Source organism: Gossypium hirsutum, chromosome A12 (genome assembly GCF_007990345.1).
Source record: "Gossypium hirsutum isolate 1008001.06 chromosome A12, Gossypium_hirsutum_v2.1, whole genome shotgun sequence".
NCBI classification, from domain to species: Eukaryota; Viridiplantae; Streptophyta; class Magnoliopsida; order Malvales; family Malvaceae; genus Gossypium; species Gossypium hirsutum.
Genome location: NC_053435.1, coordinates 103,751,617 through 103,761,505, shown reverse-complemented (window position 1 = coordinate 103,761,505; position 9,889 = coordinate 103,751,617). Strand labels below are relative to the sequence as shown.

The window sequence follows — 9,889 nt, the reverse complement described above, 5'->3', positions numbered from 1 at the left end:
AATATTAGTATGAGGGTATTATCATCTATACAATGAAATTAAATCGAAAAAACCCACATGAAAGAACTTAAGTGTAATTCAATATTGACCTATATTTTTATAAATATAATTTTTACATTAATTTTTTCCACATATAATTGTAGGTCAGCTATAATTTAGTAACAATTATGCTAATAACTTTTTTTTTATATAGAAATCAGTGGCTGCTCCTTTATGTATTTTCTCAACTCTTTTGCATCACAAATCTATTTTTTATATTTGTTGGGATGAAATTGAACCTAAACAACATTAAAGGTGTGTTTACTGTTATTTAAAAAAAACATTTTTTTAATTTATTTCAAATTTGTAGTATTAGATTTTTGAATTTGTAATATGATTAAGTATCTAAAATATAATTTCTACATTCAAATTACTTAAAAACATGTTTTATATATGAAAATATTAATATTGAGTTATAATAAATTATTTTATATTTTTATTGAAATATCATAATAATAATAAAATATAAATACATTTTTTTTACTTTATAACATAATATTTAAAATATGATATTATAAATTTTCTCTATATTGATAAATTTCCCTAAATAATGACAAACAAATTTATTATTATTACTTTTTTGGAGTTAGTTGGAGAAATGACAATGAAAATTTATCCCTTTGCATGCAAAACCCTGACAATATCTATGATGTAGAATGGATACAAGAAACGACCAAAAAGTCTCATTGTCATCTTCTTAAATGATAATCCTCATCACATCTAAAAGAAGATCCTTCTATATTAAAAAAACAGCAAGTATTGATTTTTACTTGGGTAAATTATCTCTAAATATAAGATTTTATTATGGAGTTAATACCTATTTTAATCTTACTTTTTTAAAAATGTAATTGGTAAAAGAGAAAACAACAACAGTCACCTGTCAATCACTCTTTCTTAGTAACCAACTCTTCTTTTTCGTATTTGGCATCTCGAGGAGTAACTGTTAAATTATAATACCATTCTTTGGTCATCTTTTCTTTCAATTGGTTGCTTTGTTAATGAAAATTTATAAAAGTAACATGTGGCAATACATGAGATTAAACTATTACTACAAGTATAAACCTAAAATTAGAATATTATCAAATTAGAGAAGGTAGCTTAGCAGCAGCAATAGCTGCTGCAATTTATAACCAAAAAGAAAGACAAAGGGCATTGATTTCATGGCGGGGGGTCCACATGCGAGATCATGTGCTAGCAATCATGTGGACACTTTCACAGGATCCTAACGTTACAACTCTTCCCCCATGGTGTTGAGCATGATGCTTTGTACAAAACCAAACCCCTCTCCTCACACACATTGGTCACTTTTTGTGTATTTGTGAACTGCAACTGTCTGTCACCCTCTCTTTCTCTCTCCTACAGCAAAATTCTACATTTTTTTTCTCTCTCTCTTCCTCTTATGAATGATGACCGATGACTGGTGACTGACAATATGTATTGGCCTTTCACTGATTCATCATAATCCTTCATACTGTTGTTCTTTTCCCTACTAAACCAACATCTTATAGTTGTTTCTATCTTTAGAGAATCTAGACCTGCTTTCTTCTTCTTCTCTATCTTTTTCCTATCAGATCATGTAAAGCTTAGTAAAGTTATAGCTGAGTTTTCCCTTTAAAAATTTTGTAATACAAACCAAAAAGATTCTTTTTTTTCTTTGAAAAATGGCTTTGAGTAAGTTCTTGGGTCTGTTTCATATCAACATTGCTCTGCTTTCCAGCTCCTATTTTCTTGCAGATCCGTTTGTCTTCTATGATTTTGAGGTCTCTTACATCACTGCTTCACCTTTGGGTGTCCCTCAACAGGTATGCTCTTTTTAGTACTTCTTTTTCTTCTGTTTGTACATTTATTGCTGCTATCAACTTCATCTTGTAACTATTTTCTCTACCTTTTTTTTTTCATGTGGTTCTGCTGAACTTTCATGACTCAGAAAGTGATTGCTTTTATATTACTTAAAGTTTCAATTTTTAACTTCAGATCTACAATAAAATGTAGCTCTTTTTTACTTGCTCGGTGTTTGGGATTTAAGTGAGCTTTGGAGTAATGTTGTTTGAGCTATTTGAGTTCTATAATGGTTTCTGAATCTGCATTACTTTGTAGGTTTTTGCTAGAAATAACAAGTTTCCTAGCCCAACTATCAATTCAACTACTAACAACAACGTCGTCATCAATGTTCGAAAAAAATTGGACGAAAGTTTACTCCTACATTGGTGGGATCTTTACTTTGCCATAATCTTTGTTAAGTAAAACCAAAGTGCAAACATAGATAGAGTAACTGACTGTTTGGTTTTCAGGTTTGGGATTCAACAGAGGCGTAGTTCATGGCAAGATGGGTTACCAGGCACGGCAAGATGGGTTACCAGGCACTAATTGTCCTATTCCTCCAAAGTGGAACTGGATTTACCAGTTTCAAGTTAATGACCAAATTGGGAGTTTCTTCTACTTCCCATCACTGTACTTCCAGCGTGCGGCTAGTGGTTTTGGAGGCTTTATCATAAACAATAGAGATATTATCCCTATTCCTTTTGGCTTCCCTAATGGAGACATTACAATTTTGATTGGTGATTGGTACACTCGCAACCACACAGTTAGAACTTTGTTGAGTTACAGGATTTATGGCCATGTTTTACTTTTCAGGGTAGTATATATAATGTGTTCAATAATGAAACCTTCCTTTTGATTCTAGGCTTTGAGAAAGGCACTTGATGCTGGAAAAGATATGGAGACATTACAATTTTGATTGGTGATTGGTACACTCGCAACCACACGGTTAGAACTTTGTTGAGTTACTGGATTTATAGCCATGTTTTACTTTTCAGGGTAGTATATATCATGTGTTCAATAATGAAACCTTCCTTTTGATTCTAGGTTTTGAGAAAGGCACTTGATGCTGGAAAAGATCTTGGGATGCCGGATGGAGTTCTTATAAATGGCAAAGGCCCTTACCAATATAATGACATTCTTGTTGTAACACCCCAAACTCGGCCCAGACGTTATCGCCGAATTTGACGTGCCACATTGGAGCTGAAACCCCATGTTCCGTTTTAGAGTTTTAAAAACCATATATTTTGTTGAGTTAACAAAGTGAATGGAAGCTGGGCAACAGGTAGGTATCCGAGACAGAGGAGGTGAGCCATGAAGCTGCTTAAGTACCAAGCTCTTCGATTAGATCCAATCCTAGACATGCCCACGACCATTGCCACACTTTGTTATATCGAGTTTAAATTTGTTTCAGTGGACCTCTTTGATAAATCGAATAATCATGGTGTTGTGATATTTTGAAATCAAGTATCGTTTTGAAATCACGTCCTAAGTCTAGCCCATTTGAATAATTATCAACCAATTTTAAAGTTATTAAAAATAAAATAATCCCGAAAAGAAGTAAAAGAAAAGTTAAAATGGCCTTATTACAACCCAAGAATAAATAATAATTAAAGGAAATTTAAAGAAAACCAATGCTTATTTAAAAGCCCAAAGGCGATCACCGTGGCCACTCTGAATCCCCTCCGGCTCCAAGTCCCCAAATCAAGGCTCACCTGCAAGGTTAAGGAAAGGGGGTGAGTTTGGAAACTCAGTGTGCAACAAGCCCCTTTCAGAGCCCAAAACAATATCAGCCTGCTGGGCCTTAGCCCAAGTCCAATCTCAATATGTATATACTGGGCCGTAGCCTTTTTATAAATCATATAATTGGGCCGAAGCCTTTTACTGTAAACGGTATGGCTCATAGGCCCATTTCAATATCACATGTATCATCAATGGAAAAACAAATGAATGCAAGCCCATTTGGGGAGACTACTCGACCCACCGTCCGCTACTCTCCACCCGTACAACCAACACACCATGTGGGGAATAACTCAACCCACCCAACCATAACTCTCCACTGGCAGCATAGCTGCTTTATCATATAACTGGAGGCCTAGCCTCTTTTAATAACTGGGGCATAAGCCCTTTTGATAACTGGGGCATAAGCCCTTTTTAATAACTGGGGCATAAGCCCTTTTGCACTTCCTCCATCCATATAAAAACCCAACCCAATGCATTTATGAATACATCATGTGCATATCATACATGTCATGTGCATATCATACATACCATGTTTATTAAAATCTCATGTATCAAAATTCATATTTAAACCTTAGGGGTATAATGGCCATTTTTACTTAGGGGCAAAACGGTCATTTTCATATTATAAGGGTAATATCGTAATTTTACAAAAAATTAGGGATTTTCCATGTTCATTATCAGTTACTAACTATTCATTTGTTTAAACAACGATTCTGGCCCATTTTTAGCGAAACCGAGTTATTGGGCCAAAAACCCCTAATGGCCCTACTTAGCCGATTTTGTCATCTAGGCCCATTTAGCCTATATTCCATAACGGTTTTATCAGTCCAATGTGCAATAACAAGTTTTCATATTCTACCAATTTTACCCAAATGGGCCCGAAAGCCCATTAGGCCCTACTTCAGCCCCTCGAGGCCCAACTTACCGAGAATGCCAAAAATCACGCTCTTACCTTTTCCAATGTTCCCGATCATCCTCCTAGTGAATCTAACTAACTAATGAGCGTTCGCTTGCTCATAAGTCCTCGAAATGCCAGAATTTCGGCATTTCAACTTTTCGGCATTTATCGCTTTAAGCTATGAAAAAGGGTTCGTTACACACCTGTTTTGCGATATTCCTCGTCGAGATATCCTATATGATTTCTCCTATAATCAACTGTTAATATATCAGCTCACAATAATTGAACCAAATCAAGAACAATCCAATATTAACACTTACACATTCGGCCACCATCCATAATGGCCTTAGACACCTTACCTTTGTCGAGATTTATGACGAGATCTAGCCACTCCGGTGATCCAAGCTTATCCAAATCGACACTACGCCTTGCTGCTCCTCCACTATAGAAACCATAAAATATTAAAAGAAGAACCCCATAAAGCCTATACCCATATTCGGCCACCCCCCTAAACTAGAGGGGTTTCGACTTTTGGCCACTAGCTACTCCAGGAATCGTTTAGAGTTGGAGCACTTACCACAGTGTTTCTCCTCTTGAATCCCTTATGCCTAAAAGATGAGGGAATTGAACACCAACAAGTGAAACAGAAATAGAGAGTTGCTGGTCAACAAAGATTCGGCACCCCCCTAGCTTCACTGATTTCGACTTTTACGGTATTTCGCCAGAAGTAGAGATAAAGGAAAGGAATAATGGATGAATAGAGGGAAATAGTGGGCTGGTTTGAAAGAAGGAGAAGGAAGAAAAGGTGAATGGAGACATAATAGATTCGGCTGCAAAAAGAAAAAGAGAGAAAAGACTAACCTAAAGGGAGAAAACGACACACAAGTACCTAAGTGCCGAAAATCCCTAACTAAACCCCTCTGCCGAAAATCCCCTCTCCAATCTCCTTTATTCAGCCAACTCTATCTTCATATCAAATCCCTAAAATCTCTCCCCTTATCCCTCCTTAATCCATGCACTTGACTAATTCAAACTCCTCCAACAGAATCCACCTGGGTTCCAACACTTACCCTTGCCACTTTACCAAAGCTCTTTTTGTGATACATTTCTCCCACAACTTTACTTAAGGTCACCTAGCCAGAACCCCTAACTCTTAAGTCCAAATTTTGAAAATTCTACCGGGTTTTGGCCAACACATGGGCCTTCCATAAGCCCATTTACATACTCAAATTATAAATTCCATAATCACATACCAAATTTTAAAAACTTACTTAAAATATCAAGAATCGCGAAACCCAAAAAATCAGGATGTTACACTTGTACCTGATGGCACTGATTATGAAACGATTGACGTTCATCCAGGTGAATATTCATTCAATGCTAGGCATTGTTTACTTATGATTTACTAATTGCTACTCATTTCTAAATATGTATGTTCAACTGCTTGTGTAATTATGGGCTTTTTTAGTGACTAAAAAATGGAATTAATTCTGAAGTGAAATGGCAGTTAAATACATATACATGTAACTAACTTGAATTAGTTGTTACCTGTATGCTTTTGGTGAGCTTTTCAAGCTCCTTATAACATTAATTATAATGTTGGACAGGGAAGACTTACCGCCTTCGTGTGCACAATGTGGTTGAATTTCAGGATTTAGAGCCATAATTTGCTTCTTGTGAAAATCGATGGATCATATATGGTGCAACAAAATTACACTAGCTTAGACATACACGTAGGGCAGTCGTATTCTTTTCTGCTAACCACAGATTAGAATACAAGTAACGATTACTACATTGTAGCAAGTGCAAGGTTTGTGAATAAATCACAGTGGAAACGTGTTACCGGTGTTGCCATTTTGCGTTATTCTAATTCCAAAGGAAAGGCAGCTGGTCCCCTCCCTGATCCACCGTAGGATGAATATGACAAAACTTTTTCAATGAACCAAGCAAGATCTATCAGGTTGGTTTTCATTGTGGTTCAAGTTCACAAGTACATTAATTCTCACCACGGTAATGGTCATTGAGACTTCAAACAATGTGATTAGTTTAGGACATTTGAATTACTAACCTTTGAGTTTTCTATTTAATAATCTCATCATCACTTAGTAATAAAGCATAAAACTTGTAAATCCGGTGAGCTACTGTAAAAAATATTACTTTTAGTATTATTTCAATTGTTGGTTAGCTTCAAATGTTGAAAAGTATGATATGAAATAGTTTAGTTGGTTATATGCCTCCTTACTTTCTATTCTTGAATTATGCAGATGGAATGTATCTGCCAGCAGTGCTCGTCCTAACCGATAGGGATCATTTAGATATGGTTCAATCAATGTGGCTGAAATTTTTGTGCTAAAAAATAAGCCACCGGTAACTATTGATGGGAAAAGACGAACAACTCTCAGTAGGATATCGTTTGTCAATCCTGCTACACCTATCCGGCTTGCTGAAAGGTTAAGGGAGTATATAAGCTTTATTTTCCAAGTAGACCACTTACAGGGCCACCTAAAACGGAGATATCGGTAATTAATGGAACATTTAGGGGATTTATAAAAGTCATCCTACAGAACAATGACACCAAGGTACAGACCTATCACCTGAGCGGATATGCATTTTTTATTGTCGGGAAGGAATTTGTTTCCTCTGCAAATCATGTATAAGCATACAGCTGTGTAGAATGATTTTAACACTAACTCTTCAATTAAATTGTTGCAGAATGGATTATGGTGAGTGGTCAGAAAATAGCAAGGGAACATATAACAAGTGGGATAGCATTGCCCGCTCTACAACACAGGTAGGCACATATAACTAGTCTTGGACTTGCCATCAACAATGCTTACTCAGATTATTTGTATGAAATGAAACTCACAAGATATGTGACTTGTCTGTCATGTAGGTTTATCTCGGGGAATGGATAGCAATCTTAATATCGCTTGACAATGTTAGAGTTTGGAACCTTAGGACAGAAAACCTAGACTCATGGTATCTTGGCCAAGAGACATATATCAGGGTTGTGAATCCAAAGGTTTCAAAAAAAACTGAATTGCCTATGCCAGACAATATCCTCTATTGTGGTGCCCACAGTAAAAAGGCAGAAGTATGCAAAAAAGAGTTGTTTTTATGGAAATGGTTATCTTCGAAAGATAACCGTAAAAATTAATAATGGCTTGTTCTAACTCGGTTTCTTTTTTAGGCCACAAGATATCTCTTTCGCAACATCAATCACAACCAGTAGCTCAAAACTGTTCATCGCGGTGCTAATAGTTGCCTCTGCACTACTTTTTCATTAGGTTTTTTTCCTTTAGGGTGTCGGTGTAGATCCTAGCTGCTTCCCACGTAAGATTTGGGGTTGTGTATTAATTTAGGTATGTATATTAGTCCTGTTGATATGAATCTTGGGTGATTTTGACATTTTCTTTTTTTTTTGGTTCCACAAAGTTGATAATGCTCTCCAGGGTTCCTTGTTTAATGTTCAGTGGGGATTTTATTCTTTCAATACCTATAATTTATGTACTGATGACAATTCATCAAATTTCAATACAATTTAACTTCGTGTCTAAAATGCATTATGAATTTGTACATTTGATGGGCCTTTTTTTGAGGTCAACAATGGCAGAAGAACCTATGATAAAAAATATGTTGTACAAGAAAATAAATAATGACCGACCAGTGTAGTAGTGAAAGTAGCTACTCAGGGTTACAAAATGAGGGTGACACAAAAGTTAGAGAAGATAAATAAAGGTAAGTGTTGGTCCCCTTTTTTGGCCCATCTGTGGTAGAAGAAGATAACAAGTCTTAGGAAGATAACAATTTTCTGTAAAAATTGAAGCATTAAATCATACACAAGTCTTGGTATTGTGTTTTCCTTTTTACCAATTGATTTGGGAATGGGAAAGCAGGCATGGTTTGGCTTCCAAGATAGCTATAATCAATGCATGTATAGATGAGACTATTTTATTTTCACCAATAAAAATTCACACAAAAAGTTGCTCCATACCAGACAAGACCCTTATAGTTTTCATCAATTAATTATTTTGTTATAAAAGCAATGGTTATATGTTATGAACTCAGTAGCACAAATAAAGAAAAATAAAAGAGAAGAGATAATAGATTTAGAGAAATATCAGTCTTTTGTTCGTTTTTCCATAGATTTCTTGCTTACAAACAAAAATATTAATAGTAATCCTCTTAATCGCTTCAGTAGCAGACAAAATTCGTTAAGTTTGTTGGAGCTCTTCTTTCCATCACTCCTCTGTGTGGCTGTTTCTGTGCATTATCCTCCAGCTGTACATTCTCATGTTGCGTATGCATTATCCTCTAGCTGTAACACCCCCTAACCCCAAACCGTCGCCGGAACAGGGCTACGAGGCATTACCGGATATATCAGACAACTTATGGATATTTTACAATTATTATAACATTCATAGTATAATTGAAGAATTATGTCCCTATAATGGACTTTCGAAGCCCAACACAAGTATTAAAGTGGAATGGAACAGGACTTGTTCGAGTATTCAGAGATTTTTTTTTTTACAAAAATTTTGACACCATTTCTTCTTAATTTTTACATAAAACCCCCTGCAAATTCAAACCAAAAACCAACTAATCCAAAACCAATGGCACAATCAAAAACAATTTAAACCTAAATATATCTAAATCATAACCAATTCATTAACATAGTCATTTAATAACTAAACATTCATAATATTAATCCAAATTAACTAATAACTTCATTCATTTTTCATTCCAACTTATACCAAATTATATAGTATAATATTTACCATTTTATCAAACGAATAACAAAATATGGTATACCATTCTTATAACCAACTTTACAAGTATATCTATATAACTTATACAACACCTAGTACATGCCACTTTCAATTAAGAAAGAAAACATCACCCAAAATTTGCTGGAGTCGTGATCGTTCAGATGCTGGACCGGGGTACTAGACTCCTATTAACCTGCGCACGGAAACAACCGCACGCTGAGTATTCCGTACTCAGTGGTATTCCATAATTCAAATTATAATAGCAATAAAGAATTTTAATTACCAAACATGTAACTATCTAATTTCACAAATATCAATTCATTCTTAAACTTTCATTAATTAATAATAACGATACAATTTTTATCTATTCTTCAGTTTCCATCACATATTACATGTAACAATTTCAATCACTACATGAACATTAAGTTCATGCCTTTCATTTTCAATCTCAATTTCAATCCACTATTCAACTTTTTCGTTTCTTTCAATATTTCAATAATATAATCAATCAATTTATTTTAAATTTCTCATCTTAGATATTCACCCTATTAACAAATCCAGACTTTGATTGTTACACGGATTCCAACCCAACACACCAGTACGGCACATTGTGCCTCAAACG

At 35.1% G+C, this 9,889-nt stretch overlaps 1 pseudogene; it reads left to right on the top strand.

The window, feature by feature from the left end:
- Positions 1–1,299: 1,299 nt before the first annotated feature.
- Positions 1,300–7,785, top strand: LOC121203525 (monocopper oxidase-like protein SKU5; annotated as a pseudogene).
- Positions 7,786–9,889: the final 2,104 nt, after the last annotated feature.